The sequence below is a fragment of the Cervus elaphus genome, chromosome 15 (assembly GCF_910594005.1).
Source record: "Cervus elaphus chromosome 15, mCerEla1.1, whole genome shotgun sequence".
Lineage (NCBI taxonomy): Eukaryota > Metazoa > Chordata > Mammalia > Artiodactyla > Cervidae > Cervus > Cervus elaphus.
The window spans coordinates 36511435-36529017 of record NC_057829.1 but is presented as its reverse complement, the minus strand read 5'-3'; the positions used below and the strand labels follow the sequence as shown (position 1 = coordinate 36529017).

At 37.9% G+C, this 17583-nt stretch overlaps 1 pseudogene; it reads left to right on the top strand.

Annotated features, from left to right (window-relative positions):
* The first annotated feature begins 16733 nt into the window (after positions 1 to 16733).
* LOC122708520 lies at positions 16734 to 17293 on the top strand (annotated as a pseudogene).
* The last annotated feature ends 290 nt before the right edge of the window (positions 17294 to 17583 follow it).

Below are 17583 nucleotides of genomic sequence, written 5' to 3'. Positions count from 1 at the left end.
ATTCTGATTAAAAAAAGAGCATTTCACACAAGTGGGAGAAATTATAGACTTTCCAAAAAGTTATGATGGAATAATGGCTATCTTTTTGGAAGAGCATAATTTTGCTGTTCTGAACCTTAAATCATCCATTAAAATAAACTGCAGATGCCTTAAAAAGATAAAAAAGGAAAAGTTAACCATATAAGAATGAGAAAAAATATGAACAAACATTGTAATAAGTTTGAAGGGAAGAAAGAATTTCTGAGCATGAAAGAAAAACAGGATAATTAAATACATAAATTTAACTATATCTAATGTAAATATTTTAGTAGTTAATGAATTATCCTATATAAAATAAAAAATTAAATAACAATTTGTAGATTAGGTATAAGAGTAACAACCTTGATATTAAAAGAGTTCTTCCAAGTTAGTTAGAAATTAATCATACAATAATGATTAAATAGATAAGATATTGAGAGGAGAATTTCTCAAAGGAAAAACTAAAAATGCTATAATGAACAAAGGATAAAATGTTCATTTTTTGCAATTAAATAAATGCAAATTATTTCAGATGTTGCCTGTGAACAGTTGCAAAACATAGCAGAGAGAGAGAGTGTGAGGGAAAAAGGAGGAAGAGGAGAAAGAAGAAAAATGAAAAGAACCTGTCCATTATTGTCCTGGGGTAGGAGGAAAAAAAATCACATATGATGGTACAATGTTCTATCCATTCTTTTGCTTTAATCTTTTTCCTGTAAAAAGAAACATATTCAGAAAAGTATACAAATTTCTAACTTAGTGGAATACTATGAAACAAGTACCCTTGTAAGCACAATACAAGCCTAACCATCGAACTCTGTCAGTCATTCCAGAAACTCTTTCTTTTTGACCTCTTATAATCTCATAGATACATCCCTTAAAAGTATTTCCAATCCTGACTTTCATTGTAAGCCTATCTTTATGATTCTTTGTAGTTTAATCTTCCAAGAATGCATCCTTGTAACTTGTAAGGATCTTTTCATCTATAGACTCCTTTCTCTTTGGCCCTTTCCTTTTTTCATAGTTTATGAGTTGAAAATTTCATCTGTGGTTTCCTAAGTCTAGATATTGGTGAAGGCATCCTCAGTTGGTGAGACTAAAGGAAGGATAAAACTCTGGATATGTCTTTTGGATATTTCAGCAACTCAGTGCCTAGTCAATGCCTCAATGCCTCAGTCCAGTAATCCTTTAGGAGGATTTCACATGGTGATGTTCAACTTTTATAACTACTTTTTTATTTATTAGTTAGAATTTTTTTAAATGAAATAACACTTGCTTTGTTTACTACTATTTGATTATCCAATGGTATAATTATAAAGAAAAGGTGAGAGAAATGTTTGATACTTTCTTTTATAATATTTTCACCTTTGAGATAATGGATTTATTTCCGATCATTTTCCTAGGGAGACTTACAAGCTTTTGTTTTATATCTTCATGAATTTACTGATTTAAACACATTTGGTGAGTTTTGATAAATCAAAATTATTATCTGTTTGGAAGCTCAAATTGTCCCATTTGTGATCAAAGCCTCTTCTAACTAGCTCTTGACATGACCATAGCAGTTGAGAGTTTACTTGTTCTCTGTTACATGAAAATGTACATTTTCTGCCTCAGACATGGAATCAGATATTTCTTTAAGATACCCTAGTTTTTCTTTTTGTTTTTTAATGGTACTTGGTATTTCAAGATCATAATCCAGTAACTAAGGCTACTCATTACTTTTGGGTTGTTGATTATTATTTCTAGTCCTTATCTATTGACAGAACCAAGAAATTATATATGCTAAAAACACAGACACATACACACACACAGAGGACTCATAAATTCATATTGATATTGAAATTCAGGATTAGAGAGTTTTTAACGTAACTTGTATCTGTATCTCCTGAGAATTCTGGTTCTGAAGGATACAATGGATGAAAGATAGTTTATTCTATAATTACACATTTACTTTATGCCCACTTACACACACATACCTGTCTCAGAATAACATTGTAATTTACCAACAATATACCAAAAAGAGTTAACATTTGTTTGCATAAACTCTCCCAATTCTCCCCCATTTTCATACTTGTATAATATCTACATTGCCTGAGCATGTAGCCATGACAACCTGTACTCTTTTTAATCCCAATTTATTCTTAGTTCTATAACTATGTTTAATGATTATCAGTAGATCTTATAAATGTTTTTAAAGTTACTTTGCCTAAGCTCATTATTTAATAGAGACCTCAGGAAGTGCTCATGGAAACAATATTATGAAACTTCTATATGTTAATTAATAATAGTTGTTTTGTATGTGGTTTTTAAACTTGAAAAGTCACATTTGCTGGATATAAAACATTTGTCTCAGATTTTCTCTCCTTTAGTATATAAATATTTCTCTTTTCTTCATGTTGTCCATATGCTGCTTTGAAATGTAAGATGATAATAAAATTTTCTTTCTCTTATAAATATCTTGGTTTTTTGTCTGCTAGCTGAGAAATGGTATTTTTTTCCTTTTTCTATAAAGCCCAGATATTTTATTAGAATACAACTGGTGGTATTCATCCCAGGTTGGCATTTTCAACATAGTTTCAAATCTTTTTAATTTCCAGAAAGCTTTTGTAAATTTCAAGTTTTGGTATTTGGTTTATTCCTTTGATTTGGCTTTATTCTTCAGGCACTCCTATTATTCATAGGATGGATACAGTATATGATTTTTAACATTCTCTCAAAATTTTAAATTTTTTGCTTATTAAAAACTTCATTTTCCACCTTCTTTCTCTTAAGATATTGTCTATTGTGTTTATTTAGTCCATTTTTTTCCTAATTCAGTCTCCATTCAAGAATTTTCATTTATTCATAATTATTTTCGGACTTTCATCATCTCACTTGAGGTTTTTATATTATTATGATGTATGTTGTTCTGTCATGTCTTACAAGTTTTCCTAAATCTTTCAGCTTACTTTTAAGGTGTGAATTTTGATGGTTTCTGCCACAAGACTTTTTGGAGTGTTTTCATTTAACATAGAAATGCTATTATCATTCTTGTTGTCCTATTTCTTTTGTTAACTAAGTGTGGAATTTGACCTCAGGACTTTCCTATTGTTCATCTTCTATAAGATTAATTAGCCTGAACTTGTGGAAGGAGGTGTAGTTCAGAGTAGCTTTTCTCTTTTCTCAGAGCTCCCGCTTCTGTTCTTTTCAGTAATATTCAGAAGATTTTACTGAGCCTCTTGGGTGGGGTGGACCCCAAGTAGGTTCTTCCTGTGGAGTCCTATCCTAAGGCCACAAGAAGCAGAGCCCAGACCCAAGGTCATCTCCGAAGTTGACTGAGCCCCCTTGTTGTATAGTCACTTAGTCAAGTCTGACTGCAACCCCATGGACTCTAGCCTGCCAAGCTTCTCTGTCCATGGGATTTCCCAGGCAAGAGTACTGGAGTGGGTTGACATTTCCTTCTCTGGGGGATCTTCTCAACCCAGGGATCAAATCTACATCTCGGACATTGGCAGGAATTGGCAGGCAGACTCCTTACTGTTGAGCTACTAGGAAAGCATCCCCCCCCCCCCCCATCACCAGCAAGCTTCCTGACCCCAAATTAGGCAAAATGCCCATCCTGGTACCCTGGTACTCCTCCTATAGCGCCCTAACCGATCACCTAATGCCACCCTTCCAGCAGGAATTTTCTTTGTCTTGAGGCTATAAACATTGGCTCCTAACTCACGGAAAGCGTTGGCTTTCCCTGGCCCACTAAATGTGCAGCACCTTCATTATCTCTGCTCTTTGTTCTATTTTAACGAATTCACTCTCTTCTGAAATGCTCTGTGTCAGGAAATTCTCTACTCCCGTTTGGATTGCCACCAAATTTCCTTTGACCTGTGTGGCTCATGCCAGTCAAGGAGACCATGCTCCGCAAAGCAGTACTGTACTTAGTCGCTCAGTCCTATCCCACTCTTTGTGATCCCATGGACTGTAGCCCACCAGGCTCCTCTGTCCATGGGGATTCTCCAGGCAAGAATACTGGAGTGGGTTGCCATGCCCTCCTCCAGGGGATCTTCCCAACCCAGAGATTGAACCCAGGTTTCCCATATTGCAGACAGATTCTTTACTGTCTGAACCACCAGGGAATCCCTCCTCAAAGCGGAGCAAAACCTCTATTCCTTCATTGAGTAATTGGGCTTTCCCAGTTCCTCATTCTTTAAAGACCCTTTTCTGCCTGAAGGAGGGAAGTGGGAAACTTTTAAGAAGTGGTGGGTACCTGTCAAAACTCGGGGAAAGGGATAGTGAAAGTCAAGTTGCTTAGTCGTGTCTGACTCTTTGTGACCCCATGGACCGTAGCCTGACCAGGCTCCTCTGTCCATGGGGATTTCCCAGGCAAGAATACTGGAGTGGGTTGCCATTTTCTTTGCCAGGGTATCTTCCTGACTCAGGGATTGAACCCGGGTCTAGGCTTTACCGTTTGAGCCACCAGGGAAGTTCCGCCAGGGGATGGGGATAGCGATGTCCATAAACAGCTGGAGCATGCGCAGTTCTTCCGCCTCCCTTGCAGGCTGCACTAAGCGCCTAGCAAAGTTCGCGGCCCCGCTGTGGGCGGAGATCTAGCTCTGTAGTGACGCGAGAGCAGCTTTTGGACACTTTGTGTCTCATCTGCACAAGTGCTGCCTTTGTGGTCTGCCTGGAACAGGTTCAGGGCAGTTGACAGTCGTCCTCTCATGCCTGGCTTCCACAGGTTCTGCGATTTTGTTTTGTTTTTTCCCTGGGGCATCTGCCTTAGTTTTTGTTAAGCCAGCATTTTGTGGGCACGGACTGAGAGAGTGATGCAGAAAAAGGAAGTAGGTTGTCCTCAGTACAGGTGTGTCCTCAGTCCTGGGAACAGACTTCAGAATTATGGTGGATTGCTTTCCGGAACTTCCAGACTCTTGCTTTCCCCATTTTCACCTGGACCTTCTCTTTCCTTTTCAGTGTTATTTCTGGCTGCCGGATTTAAATGCCAAACTAAGCAGCGTTTTCTGAGTGTGGGTTCCTACAGTCCCCTCCAAGGTAGGTGCCCCGGGAAATCGGTTTCGGGGAACAGTCTGGGAACAGACCACCCAGCCTCTCCCATCTCCACTCTGTTTGGCTCAGCATGAATTAGAAAAATGGATACCATCTCTCAGTTTCAGATGCTCTTCTCCAGCTGGTCAGCCACAAGATCCAGTAAGAATTTATGGGCTATTTTGAGTCTGTTATCCTCGCATCTGTGAGCTACCTCACGTCTCCCTTTTGCTGTCTCCACCTGGACCCTGATGCTATGTAGGTCTTGTGGTGATTGGTAGTTTGTCTTCATCTGTTTTTAATTTGAGGGTTGTGGTTATTTTGTGTAACCTAGCTTTATTGTAAATGCTGTTCCCATGTCTTTGGTTTTTGCTATTTACTGTTTGTTTTAATATGTGGATTTGGGGATATTCAAGACCTGTGCCACCCCCTTCATCTTCCCAGAATATTTATAGATAAGGTTTTAAATTAATAATTAATTAATATTTTTACTAATGAAAGTAACTCAATAATGCTTCCCAAGTTGGCCACAGGCAGAAAAGCCTCAGATACCTATTAATAACCAAGGAATTTCACTTCTCAGAATTCATTAAAAGAACATAATTATGTAAGACTGGTGATATCTGGGCAAGTTTTCACTGGAGTGGATTTATAAGTGCAAAAACAAGCACAATATACATTTACAATAACAGTTAAATGGTTAAAAAATAAATGAATAAAATGCTATCTACTCATTAAGAATCTGATATAGAAATATGTTCAGAAATTAAGGTGAGAAATGAAAAAAAGGTTCTGCAATACAATACTTATAACTTATACATCTTTATGTAGATATATCTCTTTATTTAAGTCTATTGGAAGATAAATGAATATTAATGTTACAGTCATTGGTTAGTATGGTGAACTTCAATACTTTATGTACTCTATTAGTTTATACATTTTAAAATGTGAATTGAGGCCCCCAGTCATTCAATACTCTGACCTGCATTTGTTTGTTAAATAGTAACCTGCAAGGAATGGTTGCCAAGATGCATTAACATTGAAGTTGTAAATAAATTTCAGAAAGACTTCTGGCATATATTACAAAAAGAATTTTCCTTCTCTACTGACCTCTGCAACTTGGTTTGTTCACAATTACTAAAGAGTTACAGGTTTGCAGTTTCTGGTTTTGATCCGGGGTGGGGAATTTGCCATTGCTCAGCAAAGTCTGTGACTTTCCATTAGATATTTGGAGGTGGAAATGCTAAAGGAAATAAGAGCCTCTTATCCATAGGTAAGCTGAAAAAAAATAAGAAAACAAAGCCTCTAATTTTTTTCTGTCATGTTTCATTGGTTTTTAATGAACTGTTTAAGTTTATTGAGTAGCAAAGACAAGCCAGATGTTTAATGGTCCAATAAAGTAATTAATCAGTACTTCTGGTTTAACAGTCTTTTGCCTATCAGCCTCCATGGCACAGTTTCAAATACATTGGACAGTTTAATTGCACTAACCATGCCCAGTTAACTCTTTATCAACAACTAATGACAATGAAGTATTTTTATTTACCACTTTGCTTTTACTTCATGGAATTATATATGATTATAGTAAGTTGCAATTTGAAATTTTTATCAGTTTCACCCTTCCTAATAACAATTATTAATATTTGGTTAATCATTATATGTTGTTCATTCTGCCACAGATTCTTTGTTTTTTTATCTATCATTGTATCTCAGACATATGCTGTTTATCATTTGGAATATTAAACTTGTTTTCTCTTGTTTTAATATATTTTCATGAAAATATTTTTAATAATCCAGATCTTATATCACTCTAGATTCAAAATGTTTGATAGATCACCATGCATCGCAATATGGGTTGCACACTAAAAATGCCTTTGTGGGCAAGGCAGGTCAGTAGGTAACATGAAGAAAAGGAGTATGTCTAGAAAATACAATAGGTCTTAGAGTGCTTTCTAGCCGGTTAATTTAAAAACATTCCTTCTGAACCAACAGAATGCATCTGTGAGTCAAAAAGCTACAAGTTTGTGCCCTCTTTGAAAACTGAAGTCCAAGTCCAGATGCAGGCATACAAAGCACCTCATAACCTGAACCATACTCATCTTCCTACTTGTCACTATTCTCAAATAGTGACAGTCAGTTTCCAGATAGGCACCGACCCACATTCCTCCTGCCCCCCAGTATACACGCATTGGGAGCACACTTGGTCATTTTTCAGTATACGAATCATTTTTTTTTCTTTTGTGAAGAATTCCCTGGTGTCATAGCATCCTCTCCAGCTGATTAATTATACTTTGAGCTGTCTCTTATTCTTCCCTGTTCATAACTCAATTTGAACATATTATCTTTGCATTGTGATTATTTATTGATGTGAGCTTCTTAAGTTATGCTTTAGGTTTCTTGGGGAGAGGACCGTGGGCTCTTCCCCTGTTAACGCTCTATCTCAGTATCTGTGTGTGCTTACTTGTTCAATTGTGTCCAACTCTTTGCGACCCCATGGACTCTGGTCAACCAGGCTCCTCTGACCATGGAATTTTCCAGGCAAGAATACTGGAATAAGTTGCCATTTCCTTCTCCAGGGGATCTTCCTGACCCAGGGATCGAACCCATGTCTCTTGCATCTCCTGCGTTGGTAGGTGGATTCTTTACCACTGTGACACCTGGAAAGCCTATCTCAGAATCTAGTACATGTTTAATGAATACATCCAAATAATTTATTCTGCTTTTTAATTTGTTTACAAGACAGGCAGTAGCATTAATATTCTGTTTATTCTCTGTATGTGTGTGTATTCCAAAACTTGGACTCCAACATGCATTTCAGGGGAAGAAAAAAAAAAAACTCAGTGGTCACCTATCTAATGTATGATTCTTAAGTTTGCGGGTATCATTTGACTGTTGATGATCGTCTTCAGGCATTAGGTTCTTTTACTAACAGGATGAATTATGTGGATTGTAAACAGGGTCAAAATAAAGACTCTGGTTTAGTGAGAAAGTTTTATAAACTGCACCACAGTTGGTGGAAACCTTGTTCCCATTCATTTACTGAAAGATTTCCTTTTTTTTTTTTCTCAGTCTATTTAAAGGAATTGACAATACATATTTTACCAAGCTGCTGTCAAATTATTGTTAGGTACTTGATAAAAGTGTTAGTACAGGCCTGGCACACTTCAAGTACTGACCTTCCTCACAAACCAGGAAAATGACTTCCTCTTCCCTCCATCCTTCTGCTTGGAAGCTGAATAGTAGCTCCTCTAAGAATGTGTGCATGTGCATGTGTGTGAGAGAGTCGCTTAGTCATGTCCAACTCTTGAGTTGCCCACCAGGCTCCTCAATCCATGGGATTCTCATGGCAAGAATACTGGAATGGGTAGCCATTCTCTTCTCCAGGGGATCTTCCTAACCCAGGGCTGGAACCCAGGTTTCCTCCATTGCAGACAGATTCTTTATAGCCTGAGCCACTAGGGAAACCTCCTTTGAGAATATTCGACCACAATCCTATCCTAAGGAACATTGCCTTAGACATCATGTTTACTGCATGATATTCTTGGAATCTGAGCCAGGTGTGGATATCTTTTTAAAAATTTTAGGGAAAGAATGTCCAACTCTCTTCCTTCACCTCAAAACCATTTGTCAGACCTCTTTTCAATTCAAGTGTTCTGCTCCACTTGAGATTCCAGATGTGTTCTTAATCATCTCAGGAATAAGAATCCTAGTCAGAGCACCAAAATAGTCTTGGCATGTCTTTCAGAGAAAAGGTCAGCATCTCTTGTGCACGGGTGAAAACAGGGATGCCCCTGTCCCACTCTGAGCTGTCTGTCACACAAGATGAGTGGGTTGGGTTTATGCAATAAAGCAGGATGATGCATTGATTTTTGGGACACCTTGAATGTGAGTTGTTCACTGAAACATCTTCAAATGGAGGGGTAGTCAAAGGAAGACTTTTCACTAAGACCCCTTGGAAAATAATATGAGAGAGAAAAATAGAGGATAGTTATTTATATAGAGGTGACATTTCTCACTGACCCAAACAAAGTTCCTCAATCTTCACTGGCCTGAATTTTTGTGCTTTGGAAATTCATGAGGAGCATTTAGACAATAAATAACAAAGTCTTACAAAATGAAACAAAAAACAGCTGCCAGCTGGTTTTATGCTGAGACAGGCAACCAGGTGCTGAGCAAATGTAACCAGAGCTCCAAGTTCCAAGAGTTTCATGAATTCCACTATTTCACCATGTCTTGAGATTGCCTGACCAGGTAATGTGTTTAAACACACCCGAAATCCATCACCCCATACAGAAAAGTATATCATGCTTCTAAGAACACTTTATGTATCATGAATATTTTTGCCACTAATTTTTGTTCCCATTTCCAAGCCAAAAATTCTTCAGCAACATGCATCTGTATTCGTGAATAACACAAAGAAAGCTAGCACATTCCTGTGACTCACGTTCCAAATCTGGCCTCAGTTCCCATCCTCCTCTTACCATGCAGTGCCTAGCACTCTTGATGTTGACTTTTCAGTCCTGTTCTTGACTCCTGTGTCCAATATATGATATTTCAATCCACTCTCATCTGAATATAACACATCCAAAAAGTGAAAATCTGTTGTCAAACATGAATATGAGATGTATTCGATGTCAAGTATGTATCTTCATTTCAATTTGTTGACTTACTAAGAGCAGCTACCATGAGGAACAACTCAAATCTCCTAAGCATTCATATCAACAATCTTAGAAAAGTTCTATTCTGATGCATTTCTTTTGTGGTAGTTTAATGGACTTATGTGGTTCACCTATTCAACTCTGGGAAGACTTGTTAGCTTTATAGAAGAATAAACCTTTCCTAAGTTGTGGTTTATCTGTCATTCTTAATCAGTTACTTTCTCTGACTGTTGCTTCTGGTTAGAATTAAGTTGTCACTTCATCATTTGATATCTGTACTATCTCTATTTTTGAATTTATTTTCCTGGACTCAGACACATAAGAATTAAACTTCTCTGCTTGAGGAAACTCTGACCTTGATATAAGGAACTGTTCTTTCCAGCATTTGGAGACCATGCATTTAGAGCCATTGATAGGGTCTTTATCCATGGCCTTTGCAAATCAAATCAAATGTAATTTTTAATCAAATTAGATAATTAATTAGGCAGATGAGATTGCAATTTTTCCTTAGTGTTCTGTTGAGAGCACATGAGTGGATGGCTGCCATTTGTCTCACAGTCTGTCTCTTACCCATATATTTCTCCAGTTTTCAAATCAATGTTCAATTCAGTTATTCAGTTTTGGAACTGATAATGATTCTCAAAGATAGCCAGTGCCTCATTTTTGAAGGAAGATGCTGAGATCTGATATTACTCAAAAGACAAGCTGTAAAGCTGACCATATAAATCACATCTCCTGAACCCTCAGTTCAGGTTTAGTTAGCGTCTGGGAAGTTTCTAATAAGTTAGAAAACCATCAGTTCATTCTAATGCAGAGCACAGTAGGTGTATATAGCACAGAAAGATTTATAGTGATAATTAAAAGCAAAGTGTGTCATTGTTTCATTTCCTTAAACTACAAAAGGAAAAATGCATATGTTTATAAGTTTATATATGTACATGTGTTTATGCAGTATGCCCCAATATTATCTTAAGAATGAGATGAATTAAAAGAGTAGTTTGAGGATTTCCACTGTTAAAATTTAATGAGGAACATTTTCATGTATAGAGGCCCAGAAATTTTTCTTGAGATTTTAATTCAGAAACATAGGGTAGAGCCCAGTAATATTCATTTCCCCAAACTCCTGTCTGAATTCTGGGGCAGATAACCATGGGCCATACTTTTAATTATAGAGATTTATAAGATAGCTTCTTCTTATTGTGGACCAGTCTGCCACTGTAAGTAATAGATTCACACTGCCCCCCAATAAGGCTTATCTTTAGATACCACTGGCCATCTACAGAGGAAAAAATAGAAAAAGCAAAAACACGGATGTTCATTTAGACCCTTAAGAATTTAGTAATGATGTATTTGAGATGTGAGTTGATGTGATCCAGGAAACTAAATTATCAGCTGAGTTAGAAGGCATCTTTGGGATAGTACCTTGACTTAATCTTATTTCTGGGGCTTTAAACTCAAGGGGAAGGAAGGATAAGAGGGCTGTTGGACTTTAGAAACTTAATGACACATTTGCTGTCTTTTCATAGTTAAAAATGTATAAGCTTTCAGGTTTTATAGAAACTCCAAATTTTAGTCTGGCCTTACTTCTTTCATATGATGAAATGCAGTATTTTATTTGGTTTGAGTAGGAACTAGAGGAGGGTGGTTGGGTAAGGGGCAAAAACTGAATCTGGTCTGTGTTTAAAGATTGGTGAGAATGAAAACTTAGACTCAATTCCAAGGTTGATTTTAATTTTCTTTATGCTCAAAATAGGAACTAGGATAATGGGTATTAAAAGATAGGGCTTGTGGGGCTAGGGACTTGGCTGTCCAGTGGCTCCCTCATGAAGTTACTATTCTCATGGAGTTTGCCCAAACTTTGATGGTCTTACAATTTCACAGAGAGAGGATACCCTTGGGTGCCAGGAGCTCAGATTGAGGGTGTGCAGTACTTTAAACTTTTGCAATGTCTGTGCCCACAAACCATTTATATAATATTAAAAAAATAATTCTGTTCCTAAGCATAAACAAAAGTAAAATCAACCTTGGAACTGTCCCGAAAATAGAAGATCAAGGTTCCAGTCTTTGAAATGGCATCTGGGTTGACACTAGGGCAATCTCTTCTTTTCAGCACTTGTGCTATAAGATCTGGGTGTATTCACTGTACATTAGGAATCCTAATTGTGGATTTGGAACACTCCCCCATCCCATTATCACACACAATTTTTCTTGTATAGATTTTAATTCTTCCTGTTACCATAAATGATTCATTTCAAAATCTGACAATGCCATGTTTGTGCTTGTGCTTGTGGAGAGGGAATTAAAGATTACACACTAGTATGAGTATTTTAGAAGTACTGAAGAATGGAGTCTCTGGCAGTGCGGCAAAGACTGCCAGGGCACTGAGCTAAAAGCAACCTGGGAGAGAAATTACCTATCAAAATGAATGCTAGTTACATAATACAGATTCATCAAGCCTGTTCCACCCACAGGAAACAAAAGACACAAGGATTAAGATTTTTAAAGATATTACAGATCCAAATGCAAGATATGTGTGATGGTGAAAAGACTAGGTGAGTTCTCCTATGTCTGCAAGTAATGCTTCTAAATAAGCTGTACGTGGTTGTAATCTAGAAGTGAAACATGTAGTCTTATTTTCTAAGTAGAGTTACTACTAATGTTATCAATAGCATTGGCAGTGGTTTAGAGTCTAAGGAAGAAGTGTATGCTCTTTTAGATCTTGTTAGGCCACACTGCAGACTTAGAGATGGGTGACAGGTTCATATGGAACATCTGGTGAGGCCACAAGGACTAGCTTGTCATTCTGGCTAAGTGACATGAAGGAAGAAAAAGAAAGCAAAATCTAATTCACAGACTCTGGGTTATTTGGGGTTTATTATATTAGCACATCCTCAGTAAGAAATTTCAACCTTTGTGTACTGATCCTTCAGTCTAAAAGTGGAGAACATTAGTTGGCATCCATATGAATTTATCCTGAAAACTCAACAGATCCCTGCCTCTTCTGTTTGCATTATCAAAGCATGAGGTTACATAGAGACGCACTGTGTGGGGAAGAACAGTTGAGAGGCTCTGACTTTGGACATAAGTACTTAAATCTTTAAAAGCAAGAAGCTTCCCTGAGGTTCTATTCATGCTGTTGATTGCTTTTTATCTCCAAATAATTGTTGAACTCTTTGCATGTATTTGTCATATTTGCATATTTGTCATTTGAGGCATGGAAAAAAGTTCCCTTCTTCCCTTGTAGATTCTTCTGCTATTCTAATAATTAAATTGATATAAGACAAAATAACAGGAGGAAAACAGATTTACAAACATACAGAAGCCACATAAAGATATGAAGACACAAAGGGCAGCCAGGTAAATGAAGCTTATATTGCATCCTGCTGAGGAAAGGATTACAGGGACTCGGGGACACAAAGGGAGGAAGGCTGTTCACTGGAAGGGAGAGTAGATGTTTAGCAAACAAAGTCGATGTTACTCTGTTACACAGATAAATTTCTTAGGTGAAAAAGAATGTCTGGTATAGATGGCTAATGCTACAGGACTCCCTCCTATGTGGATTAAGGCAGTTGAGAGGGAGGTAAAGAGCTTTTCCTAGAACTCCTGGGTTTTGATTGCCTTTAGCTCAAAATAAACCTCATGTTAAAGAGGCATATTTTGGGGTGACAAATTTTGCTCCCTTGCATCATGTGTGTGGCATGTGTGACTGCTTATACCGTCACAAGTGTAACATGTCTAGGTTAGATTTCTCTAGATTTACATGTTGATCTTGGCCACTATAAATCTTGCCTTTGTTTGTTTTGGACATTCAACTTAGTTATTAAAGAGCAGCTGCTTCAAGGAGATTGCCTGGTTAAAACGCTGATGCAACTACTTTCCAGCCCATTGACTTAACCTTAATTTGAGCACCTGACGATTCTTTTAAGCCTCAGATTTTCAAACTATAAAATTGAAATAACAGTAGTATCCACCTCATAGAATTCTTGTGAAAATTAAGTCAGTGTACATAAAGTACCTCAAACATATTAAATGCCCATCAAATGGAAGGTATTAAATATTATTTGAACCATCCATTACCCTGGACTGTCTAGATTACATCTTCATAATATCAAAATAATAATAATGATGACAAATACATATATTGTTTATTATGTTCTAGATATTGTTATGAGCCTTATTTACATATTAACTCGTTTAATCATCAGAGCAGCCCTCTGAGGTAAACCTTCCTGCTGGCATTTACAGATGATAGTGGGGTCAGTGGAGTCAGTGGAGTCAGCCCAAGTTGGCATCTTTCTTTGAGAGATTTTCTTGAGACTTCTGCTTTGGCCCCATTGATTAAATGGTACCCTGTGTTCTTCAGCTATTTTCAGTTTTTTGAATTGAGACAAAGAAACATGAGTGGGACTTTTTTTTCCTTAAAATAATAAAAATGTTTTTTAGATTAAAATAATTTAGAAATACTTTTTCAAACTTTTAAGAAAAAAATATTATTTTTTCTTTCCAAATTCAGTAAAAGTGGGGTTTAGAAACCAAAACCCATTTTCCCAGGTGGGCCTTAGTTTTGATACCTATCAGAAGCTATATTCAATGCACTAACTAAGTCAGTCTTGGTTTTGCTGCAGTGGCAAAATGATATTGGAACACACCTCCTTAACCTCAGTTTTGCTGAAACTGTTATGCTCTGAAGACAAGGCTTGGACTTGCAGTAATTCAGCTCCACTTGGTCCCTCTTGGGACAAGTCTGTTCTCAGAGCTCTTCTTCCCTTGCTGGGCTCTAGGGAGGCACAATCATCTATACCTTCTGTTCACTGGGATGGTATAGCTGGGAGTGAATATTGGTTATTATTTGAGCTGCTCCTTGGATTGGATTGCAAGTTTTATTCGCACCTTTTTAAAAATAGTTTTCTGGAATCATGTGACTTAGATATTCTGCTTCTAATGATAGATTTCGTGTCTTCAACAGTCTCCAGAGTGGTTACAATGAAACTTGCAAAAATTTAAAGTTCTGCAGCAGAATCTTTAGGAATACAGAGTTTTAATGTTTAATTGTGTGACACAAATGCAGTTTTAAAAGTAAGCCATATTTATCTCGCCATATGCTGTGTGATGCCTTCGGTCTCCTTCAGCTAGTTACTAACTGCCTATAAAAGACCATGATGCAAGACGTTTATGCCTGGTGTCATCTGTATCTGATTTGGTTTTCATTTCATTTTAAAATGCCACCTGAATCTTCTTAATTCCCCTTCATTAAAATGTGTCTAGTTAAAATGCAGGGCAGGAATAGTCTTTATTGTTGATTGTTGATTGGGGTCTTATTCACTCACTGTTCATTTCAAGGAATAAGTTACCAACAGATTAGGTCAAATAAAAAGATACTCCACCTAAGTGACATAAAAAATAGCAAAGCAATGAGTTTGATTAATACTCACTAAGCCAGAGTCTGATCAAACACCAGGAAAGAGATGGCAGGGATAGTTCTATACAGCACACAAATGAACTAGATGTGAAGTAGAGACAAGGTGTTCCCTTCTTTAGAAGTACATCTCTTCCAAAAAAACTTCCCTGATCCCTTACTTCCACCTTTTGATTTTACCCTTAGGTTGAAAATAATTTCTCCTTCTACAAATATCCAGAGCCCAAAACATAATAGTTCTGATGACAGTAACCATTTGTGTGCTTACTATGCACAGATTATCTTATTGAATAAAAATTTTAAATTTTATTATTTTTTTAATTGCTGCGAGTCTCAGACCGCATGTCTGGCATATAGAAAACACAATAAATGACTGTAGAAAAAAAGAAATAATAGTGAATGACATAGAACATTAAAATACCTTCATTCCATGCAAGAGAATGTGTCGGTCACTCAGTCGTGTCCAGCTCTTTGGAACCCTATGGACTGTAGCCCATCAGGCTCCTCTGTGCATGGAATACTTCAGGCAGGACTACTGGAGTGGGTTGCTGTTTCCTTTTCCAGTTGATCTTCCTGACCCAGGGATCAAACCCATGTCTCCTGCCTCTCTTGCATTGCAGTGGATTCTTTATCATCTGAGCCACCAGGGAAATCCATGAGGCCATGAGGCCTTATTATTTCCAGTTTAATCTGATTTTTGTTTCAGACAGAGACCTTGGTATTCCCCATTTATTTCTCCCCACATTTTGTCCTCTTCCACAATATCCTGGAATTATCTCTTTTCAGTTCCTGTATCTCATTCCTAAAATGTATAAAGCTTCGAGGCTAAGTGGAGACTTCTACAGAGATTAACACAATCCCTATTTTTCTCTTCCAGTTGAAATGACCAAACCCAGGAATGTAGCTGACCAGAATCTGAGTAGTGCTGTCTCTACAACATAATAGTTTGCTTATCTCATGTGTATCCTCATTATGCTACCAGCATGAGCAGAAGACCTAGGTCTAGAGGAGCCAGAGTTGGAGGACAGAAACTTTTAACTTTGGAACACAGGAGCGTTATCTAATTGAAGTTCTAGCAGAGATTCCAAGCACAGGAGAAAGGCAGGGAGCAAACCATCCAAGGAAGAAGAAAATTCAATAATAATTTTGGTGTTAGATTTGTGTTAGATTTATAGTATTGCTAAGTACTGATGTTGTCAGGAAAATATTTTCTAGGTTATGCTTCTGAGGCAATACAATGAGGAAGAAATATCCCAAAGCTGTAAAAGGGCTCAGAGTGATATGGTCTCTGACATCATCAATAATAGAAGGGTTACACAGGGTAGATTTAGAAGGATGATCATTTGCAGCAGGAAAGGAAGCTCCCTTTAATTTCAAAGTAAAAGTAACGAGCTCAATATCATGGATTGTACTGTGTCTAGTTTCATATCAGTTAACGTGTCTTATTCTCAAGAATACACCCAAAAAGTATAAAATTCAGCATTGCAAAATGCACAGTTTTTATAGCCTGGAAGAAATGGAAATTAATAACCAACCATAACCTAAAAATCATACAATTTAGAAATTTGTAAAGAACAGCATATGATTCTGATTTTGCTGACACCCAAAAGGCTTGGGGGGTGCCCATGATGAGGCTGCTGGTGTTGGTGGTTTTGGATCTATTTACTGTCACTCAGGTAGGGGAAGGAGCCAAGCTTTTGGCCTCTAAATCACTGCTGAACACCGATGTGCCATGGAAGGGTGAGACCTGACCTCACAGTACAATGTCTACAATGTTGGCTCAAGTGCTGTATGTATTAGATGTGGAATTATCTGATGAATTTTTCCCTCTAGAAGATTTCTTTGACATTGTCTCTGGGATGCTCAGTGTCAAATGGGATCAGACTGTACCTGCTAGCAGCGTCTCCCACATGGTGGCCCTGCACCATCTCAAGGCTGGTTATTTCCCTTCACCTCAGCAACTATTACTTACTTGGCTCAGGAGAATGGGTCTGTTGTGATGGGCTTTACCAGTGCAACTGGACAGGAAAGATCCCTGGCTCAGTGGGAGTTTGATAGGGGATTCTCCCTCCATTTCCTGAACTGGATGACCTTTGGGGTCCTGACTCTCTCTCCCTTTGGCATACCCCTGCAGTTGTGGAACTCCAGCAAGAGGAAATATGACACCCCTGAAGTCAAGAAAAAGTGAATGGGGTCTTCCACAGCCCTTCCTTCCCAAGATGTCCAGGTGTTTTCCAGACTCCAAAGGGTATCTCAAATGCAATCTCTTCTCCCTTAGCCCTTGGCCATGTTCTCCTGGATCTTGCCCTGCTCTCAACCAAAGCAAAGGACCAGGCCTGGGAGGCTATGAAAGCCTCTTTGGGTCCACCTGAAGCTATACAAAGGGGATTGCCTAAGGCAACAGCCTGAGCCTAGGGGCTCTGTGGTGATCCCCCCACCTCCCCCGGCAAGGTGCCATAGGGCATGTTGCTAGTGATG